The sequence below is a fragment of the Typha latifolia genome, chromosome 14, assembly GCF_019914945.1.
Source record: "Typha latifolia isolate L0001 chromosome 14, TyphaL0001v2, whole genome shotgun sequence".
NCBI classification, from domain to species: Eukaryota; Viridiplantae; Streptophyta; class Magnoliopsida; order Poales; family Typhaceae; genus Typha; species Typha latifolia.
The window spans coordinates 8330852-8342127 of NC_133099.1; positions in this window are offsets into that span (position 1 = coordinate 8330852).

Genomic DNA, 11276 nt, shown 5'->3' on the forward strand with positions numbered 1-11276 from the left:
CAATATTTTTTTTGCTGTTGAGTAGTAACCTATGGCTCAAAGGTAGAACTATAATTTGCCAGTCTAGTGACAATATCCTCACCTTTCTCCCCCTTTGGCCTAGTAGGCATCGAGTCTTTCTTAGTTCCTTGAGATTAGAGGTGGTCATAAATTTTATGACTAATACTTTTCTCACTCCTTGATAGAAAAAATGGGCAAGTTTCTAGTCGATGCCTAATCGCCCCACATTGGTAATAAAGAATCATGATACTCTCATATATGACCCTTTGATGGACCTTTTTGTCCTTCTACCCTAGCCACACCATCTTTTTGATGGGCTTGGAGAGGTCAATCTCGTTACAACCACAAGCAAATATGCTCCTAGTCTTGTGTTAGGGTGGATGACTCTAAGAGGTCTACCAAACTTAGCAGCTATGAGAATGAGGGCTTCAAACTCCCACCATTCTATGGGAAGGTCATAAAGTTGGATCCAAACAAGAGCGACCTAAAAGACCTCAAGGGAGGATCTAAAGTCATTCCTCCACCTAATACTTGATCGTATATTATCCATGGCTCTTTTGTTAAATATCGGTAAGATTCTCCTCATTAAAGAAGCAAAACACATAGAAGCCTGATGCCATATTAGAGATAGTCAAGCTCCCTATGCGAAACCACACCTTAGCAAGAACAAAACATAAAGACTCAAGAGGTATAGCCTTACCGAGAAACCTATCGAAGAGGGTAAGCTACCTCGCATGATATTTCTCTAGTATCTCAGGATAAAGTTTGACACAATTCTCAGTCTCTTCCTTTATATTCTCTAGAACCTTATTCAAGATAATTCTCAAACGGGCAGTTATCTTCCTAACGCCTCTAATCCACTAAGGCCTAACTTTTCCTCCTCTTTGATGTGGTAGGAGTTTTGTCAAGGTATGAGATGTTTTCATGTCTTTTAGGTTCACCCTACTTAGTAGAGGAGGTAGCACCTCCCGCAATATCTCTAGGAGCCTTTGGGTCCAAGGGATCATCGTCTCCCTCTAAATCATTAGGGTTCCTAATAGAATCATCAAAGCTCTCACTAGCCATTTGCCCCTGTTTAATGTAGTAGTTGGCTCAAAACTTCTATTGACCAAACTTTAAAATGTGACATAGAAGCATTGGACCAAATTACGATTGGTCCTCATAGTGAGGTTAGACCTAGTATTAAAAATGTACTTCTTCTCAAATTTATAACCATTCTACTATAGTCAACAAATTATTTACTAAGTTACTATAATTTTTAACATGTAAACTATCATGTAAATTTTTTATAATAAATCGCTCTCACAAAAAGTAGTTTATAAAGTTTTTTTCTCAATCAATCATTCTTTTACTTTAGGACAATAAAATATCATCAAGAATAATTTTATTCTAAGATTTATTATCATATAGTCTTAGAAAATAATTTATGAATTTCTAAAGTAAAGATTTACGTCATTGTTGATGGGGCACTTACATGATACCAATTGTTTTAGTAAATAATTTAAAAATTATAACATAATGGTAATTCTTTTAATAAAAATAGTAGATCAATCAAAACCTCTCTTTTTTCATCTCAATTATAAAGAAAAAAAATTAGGTTGGTGTTTGATTGAAAATTTATTTGGGTCCAAATTCAATTTAAAACCCTTTTTATCAAGCTTGTTATTGGCTCATCCACGAATAACCTGATAAGATTACATGTTGTGATTGGGTTAATTGATGCATTACCATTCACCTATTATTGAGTCCAATCACGATTAGTCTATGATTGGGGTGCTAAATGCACTTATTAACTAATTCAGTATGTGATTCAAGAGATTTTAAGACAATTATAAAAATAGCCAATCAGTGGTGAATTATTTCTCCAATCTTTTATTATCTTTTGGCTAGTATTTTAATAATCAAGACACTTAGTTCTCCACTAAGAAGTTATGAGTTCGACTTCTCTTAGTGATGATTTATATAAGAACACTAGAAGTGTTCACTAATTATTAGGAATGAAATCTATTATTTAAATTATAACTTTTCATAGCATAAAGTTCCTAGGTAAATATCAATAAGTGTGATCATAAAAAATTGAAGGAAGTTTCGGCAATCTAAGTTTTAGATGATCCTCTATATATAAGATTGAACATTAGTAGATCTTCCAAGGAAAACTTGTTAAAATTTCTTCCCCATGACCAAGGAGGTCATGGGTTCAACTCCAACCCCAAATAATATTGTGGAGAAATTATTTAGTGGTTGATGGCTTGGCTTAACAGCTCGACTCGATTGATGGTTCAAAATTCGATTGGTTTGAAATAATAGTTCGGCAACGCGACGACTTAGAGCAGGTTAGTGTTTGGTTTGGAGCAATTGTTCAACAACACACATTACTGGAAGCCTAGACTAGACAGCTTACTATATTGGCTAAAAGCTTGGTGGGGCTTAAGTGCCTCTATATCTAAGGAGGGTTGGCCCTTTATTTAGCTCATATCTAATCTTCAGACTTATGATTTATAAAAAATAAATACTTGTTAAAATCACTACCCAACTTTAAGAAATTGGGAGGGTACGTACTTATGCCCTAGGAGTTTACAACTTACAAGTTCAACTTCGATTGAAGTAAATTTATTATAGGCAAATTATTAGGTTGTTGGTGACTTAGCTAAGCTTGGCTTAGAGTTATGACTCGACAGCATATAGCTTGAAGCAATGACTTTGAGTTTAAATTAGACGGCTAAGTATGTTGGCTAAAGCTTAGTGAAGCCAAATTGTCTTCGTACTAAGGGAGTGTTGGCTATTTGTCTAGCCCATATTTAGCTTTTGGGTTGTTAAATGATAAAATTACTTACTAAAATCTTATCTCCTATTCAAATAATTTTTTATTTGTAATGCAATCTAAATCAGGAATAACACAATATTAAATGAGGTGAAAGTAAATACTTACTTCTAATAGGGATTAGCACTCAAAAAATAGTAAATTTATATAAATCATAAGCGCATAAGCTAATCATAGGTTAAATAAAGGAGTCAGCTATCCCTAATATACAAGTCGGAGAATTTAGTCAATCTCTTTGAAAATTAAATAATATAGGGCTTAAAGTATGCCCATACTAGTTAAAATCTATCAAATATTAACTCCAACTTCAACAAATAAAAAACACTAGGACCCATGACCTTAGTAGAAACCAATCCACTATGCTACACTAGTCAGCCTGTTTGCTAATAATTGCTATACTATTATTTTTGTATGGGAACTGCAAAGAAAAATAGGAAAATAACATAATCGAGAGAATAAATTGGAGCATTGCTGCCATGGCCTCCTATACTAGTAAATTAGATGCCAAGACATCAACATGCGTCATATTAGAAGATTTATTATCAGGGATATCAGGCATCTCCCTCAATATGTGTAACCTTTCTCCAAAGTTTTTCTTTTTATTTTTACAATGTTTTTTAACATAATTGTTATTGAAAAGATATAATATCATAATTAACGCTATACTTTTTTTAAGAGGAAATTAAAATTTATCATATTGGAGCCAATAAAATATCAATAGTTTTGAACGAACATTTTAACGATTGCAATTTAGTCGGACCGCGGCGAGGTAAATTGTAATTTATCTTTTGATTCTTTAACAATTGTCATTAAGGTAGAGTTTGATGGAATATTCATAGAAAATTTGTAATAGATGGTTATAAGAATTAACTAATATAAATAAATGACTAAAATGCATTTGTGTCTTAAAGGTTAGAGTGCAAAATATTTACTGCATATTTATATCTCACCAATAATAAGATCAATTTCTTGTATAATGATATCTAAGCAACATTAGATATCTTTCAAAACTTTTTAAGCAATTAATAGAAGAGCAAGATGGTCGTTTTCTTATCTAAGTTTAGTTTAACTATTATCAATTAGACTAAACTGACATAATATCATTTTTAAAATAGCACAATAATTAAGGTAGCAATTATAATATTTTAAAGAATATAGTAGTAATTAAAATATTTTAAATTTTTTTAATAGCAATGATATAAAAAAATTTATTTTTTTAAAGCGAGATCAACTCAACTTGGTTAAAGAGATTCAAGTCATGAGATAGTTTACAAATTTAGATCGTCCTGTTTTGAAAATGAGCAAGCTCAAGCTTGATCTTTAACTCACTTACAATTAAACAAATTAAAATATCATAAACTTATTAATATTTTTAAACAATAATTTTATAAAACTTTGTTGTTAGATATGCATCATACTACTTGCAGTTAATTAGATATATTTTGTTCACCATGCTAAAATACAATGTAAAGCAAGTGGAGCTTAGGCCAAGTTGGATGTGCTCGTTTGACACTTTAAAATGGAATGAGCTTAAATTGCAAAGGAAATCTTTTACTATTGTAATCTATAATATATTCTCTAAGATTATTGTATATGATTGGTTTTTCATATATTTACATCTTCTTCTTATTTGCCCCTGAATAAATTACAATTTCATTTAAATTTTTTTGTCAACTTTATAATTAGGATAATACATATGCTGACTCTTGAAAGTTTGCAAATGGCTAACCTTTGAGAAAGATTATTATACACAGCAGAAGTGTTTTGTTATATACTTTATATATAATCCGATTTTGATAAACCATAAAAGAGAATAAAATAATTATAGAAAATTCAAATATAATAACACGTGCCAATTAGGGAATAACTACAAGACAATAACATATCTACTATAGAAGATGCATAATAAACTCATTCTAAATAATATTGAATAGATACAGTCACTATATGCTCATCTTGCATCACCAACTCATTCATCCTATGCACTATTTGGTCACTTTTTATGCACTATCATACTTGAAATTTTAAAGGAGATGGGAACCCTAGTCTCACTAGGTTTACATAAATATGAAAAAAGAAAAGAAAAATAAAGGCGAATAGGAAACACACGCAAAAACTATGACAAAAGTTTTTAGGAGATTTTATTATCAGGGTTGTCAAATATTTTTCTTAATATGCATCGAAAGTGTAGAGCCATCTGAAATGATTGTCAAAACGATCACAAGATTTGAGCACAATGCCATCGAAAGTGCAAAAACATTATTTTTCTAATCATTTTCAATTTAATTCTAACACAATAAACCTGAAACTCACTCAAACAACAAGATTCTATTAGTAAAAAATATATGATAAAATCGAATCAATATCATAAAAATCAAACTAATTGAATCATAAACATTAGATACGAGATTTTGAAATTGCAAGAATCATCAATCACACATTTTAAATTTGATCAATGATGTCTTAAATTAGACTTAGGTCAAAGATGTCAAAATCAACATGCAAAAATCCGATACTAACCCTATAATGCATGGCATTATGCACTAATTTTATAGAAGACTCCAATCATGGCTCATTGATTAGCATATGTCACTATATGATCAAAACTAAGAATTAAACTAACCTATGACACAGGGATGAAAAGAATTTTGATATGCTATGATGCCTTTTACATTCATGAAGTATTGTAGTCTTTTTTTTCAAAATATTTAAACAAACTTCATACAACTTTTATATTTTTTTAAAGGATAATTTTTTTTTCGACTTAATTTTCATTTTGTGAAACTTTATAATAAGTCAAGAGTTTCTTGAACACTCATCTAAAGATGATTTTCATAGTGCTGATGCAAGTTTAATAATATTTTTTAACATGAAATTGTAGCAAAATTATAGATCAATATAGTATTATCATTATGAGATTTATGTAACCTACTAGACATTAAAGATACAAAATAAAAAAATAGATTTAATAATTACAATCCAACATGGAAAGTCGGAATATAACTAACTCTTATCAAGAGATTAATATTAACATACTCAAGAGAAGTGCTATGGTAAAAAAAAGGTATATGCAGAAAATTTTTATCTCAACGGTTTCAAATCCAAGTCATTTTGATATTATTTTTTATTCGTGATTTTATTTCTTAATTCACGAGAAGGAAACACAACTGAAACCTCACAAAATTAATAAAATACAAAATAAGAAAAATATGAAAATCTGATGAAAAAATGTTTCATTATCAAAAAGTTGCAATGCTAACCCGTAGAAAGTAAAACCAAGAGGATGAATACGATACAAAAAAGTATAATTAAGAAAATCTCTCTAACCAATATCCGTTCACTTTTAACACATCAAAGAAATGTCAATGTCTTAAAATAAATCAATAAAATTAATCAAGATCCGAAGTCAATAAGATCCGTCAAAATAGGAAGATGTCAATACAATCCATCTAGATCCAACAAAAAAAAATAAGATCCATCAAGGAACACCAAATTACATAATAAATATGTGAAATATGTCAAACTCATGAGATGTGCTCATCCAATATCCATCACAGACACAAGATATATTATTAAGCCCGATGGTCAATAAAGGATGTCATTAGAATTCGATTAGTTCAAGACCTATGATAATGAAATCCGCATAAAAATTTGTCAAACCCATGAAATATGATGAAAATGACCCAAATGTAAACATTAAAAATTCACTTAAAACATTAAGTTCATCAAAAACATAAAATCCCCAAAAAGTCAAAAATATATGGTAATAAAATTTGTCGGAATCATACCAAAAAGAACTCATAAATTCATAACATGTCCATGAAATCCAACAAAAACGAGCACAAATATAAATTGATAAAATTTGCTAAAAATTACAAAATAATAAATGAAACCTTGTGCGGTCAAGTATGTATTAATAAAAAATCGTCAAGCACATTACAACCTTTAAAATTAATAAAATTGATAAAAGCCAATAATATAAAAGCCAAAATATAAAATATGCCCAACTCATAGCTAGGGATAAATAGTTTCAAATAAATTCCCTTAACTCACCAAATCCAATTGTATTACATCACCCAATGGGGTATGGTGAGATAATTTTTCTTTTTTTTTTCTTAACCTAAATGATTCGAATTTACATAGATCATTAAAACTATACATATTGTTCAAAGCAAAAAAAAAAAAATAGTTTTGCATACCATAACTGAAATGCCTAGGTGCATCAAACTTCTAAGATTAAGTATTAAGTATGGCATTTAGATTTGATGTGATCACCATTTAATAAAGTAGAATATGATATTCTCTTTTAAATTTATTTATATAATGATAATTCTTTATCTTGTCCTTCTCCACATAAGTATGCTTAACAAACTATTTTTGTACAAATTACACCCCTAGCATGCTTAGGCAAAGCAAAATTATTTTTAAAATCGGAAAGCATGACATATGAACTTTATAGGAAAAAGGTCGATGGTATGCATTATTTATTGAGGCGGTATACATGTAGATGATTCATCGTTCTTCCTAGCACTTCCTTGAATTTTGACTTTTTTTGAGCTCTATGTAAACTTGTCCACAACTTACAATTTTATTTACTTGTCGAGGAAAGATTAAATAGATATATTAGTTTGATATCTCATTTATTACTCGTTTTTGTCCTTTTGATTTATCTTATTTAGACCTATAGTAAATTTCTTAAAAGATTGGTTAGTATTTAGTAATTCATATTCTAATTCATTTACTCTGGGGTAGACTTTTCATAGATTCTACATGATACTTTTAAAATTAAATTTTATTAAATAAGAAAACTTTTTTGGAAGCTAAATCATGAAACAAAGAGAGAGAATAATATAGATTCCAATAAAGTTTTTACTTTTTCTTTTTTAAGTTGCTCCACTTTATTGTTTAATTTGACTTATCATTACCTATCTTATCATTCTTAGGTTTCAAATTTTTTGTCTTTTGTACAAGTTTTAAGTTTGTCTTTTGCAATTTAGAAGATTCTTAAAATAAGGAGTTGTAGGCGGCTTGAATGTTTATGTAACTTCTTCATCATCCTTGCTTTCAATTAATCTAAATAAGAAAGATACTTCATAAGAATAGCAAGTAGATAACAAAGAAATAGTAAAGACAACAAAATTGTTTTGTCAAAATATGTTTGTTCTTTATTTGAATTAGCTTTGGCAACTTTGCCATTCTTGCATATTGAATTTATGATAACAACTTGTTCTTGTAAGGTAATTTTCAATAAAACAATAAAAAATCTCGTATAATCAAATAAGGAAATCTGAACTTCAAATAAAAATTCATAACTTATATATATATATATATCACTCTTAAATAATTGGACTAAGACTGAATTTTTAAGTATTTGAAATGTAATTAAACTATCAAAAGTAATTGCATATTAAAATCCTAGTTCCACCACTGAATTCTATTTCTTTTCTTCATATATTTTTCCTGTTAAGTTTGGATAAAATTTCAGAAAGATATATTAATTTTAGGCATAACCATACTAGAGGTATATTTTGTAATTTACCCTATAGCTAAAATTATTCTAGCATTTTATGTTTTTTGAAAAAAAAAGGGGTAGAAATCAAAGGTTTGCTGAATTGCCCTGCAACTCTGCAAAAGGAAGTAATATCCATATCCTAAAACATACTGTTCCTGATCCAGAGTGACCTCAGTTTCTCTAAGTTGCTTAAAAAGGAGACCACTCAATCCGCCTCGTCCTCAGAGAAGGCGTGCACGAATCTCGGAGAAGCAAATCGTGTCAGGTCAAGTAGGGCCGGCCCCACCTCGAACCCCCACTTGCTCCTGCACCTACCGGTCTACCCCTGGACCGGCCCGGTTCGCCAGACCCAGGCCCCGGCCCGACCCCCACGTGGCCGACGGCGCCCGGTCCCCGCGGATCGGGTCTCGGACCGCTGACCGGAATTTGGACGGTTCTGATTGGACCGTAACTGACACGTCATGCTACGACAAATCCCTCTCTCGTGGGTGTGGCGTACGGCCGTGTACGAACCTCGCGGGATCGGCTGTGTAGCCAGGTGTATCCAACTCCGATACAAAGCCAACTGCGCACTGCCAAGTGTAAGTGCGTTTGTAGGAATTTGCTGCCGTCCGGCTTGTAACGTAGGTAATCCGTCACCTGTCATTTATTTTCTAAAGATTTTTTTTCTTTTTAAAAAACTTATAGATGCCTATCGAAATAAAAAGTGTGAGATATTTTTCAATTGCGTAAAGGGGTCTATGTCTAAAAAAAAAAATTAGGGGTGGTACTGTGAAAAAAAAGGCAATATATACTTAAGAAATTTTTTAATAAGAAATCGTAATTTATATAGTATTCAGAAAGGCTAACCAGGTGGCTGACTGGGCAGCCAATCACGGATTGTTTGTGGGGGCCATAGTCATGTTAGGACCAAGTCACCCCCTTCCTCCGTATTTGTGTAATCTTTTGCACCTTGATGACTCTGGTTAGTTAACTGATCGGATAGCGGTTAGCTAAATACAACTCTCTTACTTGAAAAAAGAAAAAGAAAAAAAATATTGTAATTTATATAAGAGAAAATTTGGTGCTCAATAATACTCAAAAGAATCTCAATAGCCATTATGTAAAAAATCCCTAAATACAAACATTGGTGTATATTAACTATATTTGATTTTTTAATTTATAATAATAAAGTTTAGTATGCATTATAACTATATATATATATATATACTTTCTTTAGTATGGTAAGATTTTTAGTCTGCAAAGTTGTTGATAGCCAGAGATGTCGTCTTTGATGATTCCATATCTTTGTGTCCACGTTCATTTCTTTGCCCACTAAATTACAAATTGTCTCACTCTTTTCTTTGACCAATTCAACCTCCATGAAAATTCCAATTCAATCAAAATATTTACTTCCTCTAAATAAGAATAAATATAATCCTTATGTTAATCCTCAATCGAGCAAAACCATATTCTATCTGAAGAATAAAAAAATAAGAAACCTTTTAAATGACACTCTATATTTTAATGGTTTGTTGATTAACTCCTGTCTTTAAAATAGTTTATATATAATCTCTCCTTGGATTTGTAATTATCATGTAGGTTTACTTAAACTAACCAATCTCTTAATTTACTATCGCCTTTTGTTTTCCTTTTCTCTTAATTAACTTCTTAACCACAGTATTTTAGTAAATGTAATTAGTGTTGGGTTAGGTTAGAAAGTGTCTTAAGAATACTAATTTTATTTATTGAGTTAAATAAACCGTAGTCTAGGATTAAAGGAAGTCAGTCAAAGAAACGGGAAGATGTCAAATAAAAAATATTCTAATAACTAGGAAATATTCTACTGTCTAGCAGCCCGAGATGAATTTGGGGTTCTTCAAGAGGTTTTGGTAGTGCAAGCTACTAAAGTTGATAAAGATGACTTATTAACACAAGTGGGTATTCTTTTTCAGATCTCAATTTATTTAGATATTATAATTTTTCATGTATTTAGATGAGAATATTGATGAGGGCATATTTGGCATAAAATGGAAGAGGGATTTATTTAATAAGAAACATCTCTTCTTTTTCATACTCGCCACCTGCTCGACTATGGCTACCGTAGTTCTTTCTTGGTTGTGTTGCTCGTTTTTTATGGAGTGTCGTTTAACTGCTTTTGTTGCAGATTTTTTTTATTTTTATATTTTGCCCTTGGTGTAGATTCTCTTTTCTTTCTATTCGGCTACGTAATATAGGTCAAGTGAGAGGCTTGAGTCTAATAGCCGTTGCTGCTGTCTCCCTCGTCTATTATATGTAATAGACCGCATTGCTGCTCTATTAAAATTATTGAATTGTTCTAACCTATGGGCTTTCCTCCCAAAAAATAAGTTTATTAATTATTATATAAAATAAAAACAAACTTAAGTTGTTGTACCATTCCCAAATTTCTCATAGACCACGTATGACTTTCTCAACTATGTAAGCCCTCCCAAACGTTAATTTCATAACTGTTTAATTTTTTCATTCAAGAAGAATATATCGCACGATTAAGTTTAGGAACTGTAAGAATTATTTTACTCAGATTTTAGAGGAAAAAGAAGAAGAAGAGAGGTTTATAGATGGTTATTTAATGTTTTATTACGCCGTCCAGAGATTAAGGATATTAAATAGTGGAGGGTGCCAAATTATGACAAGAAGTAAATGAATGGATGTATGTGAACATGCCGCACCTAGGTAATTATATATACATATTCAAAAGAACAGTCCATTAACAGTCACTAGTTGAGCTACTTTACCTTATCTTATTCTTCTTTCATGGGGATTACTGAAGTGGAAACATGGGAGATCATGGACCCATGTGTAGGAGACTTGGGAGAGGGGAAGCTGTTCCTTTTCACTGTAAAGAAATGATGTCACTTGGATCACCCACATGACTTGCCCTTCAAATTCTAAAGCCATGCACATAGTTTCAGAGAGAGAGAG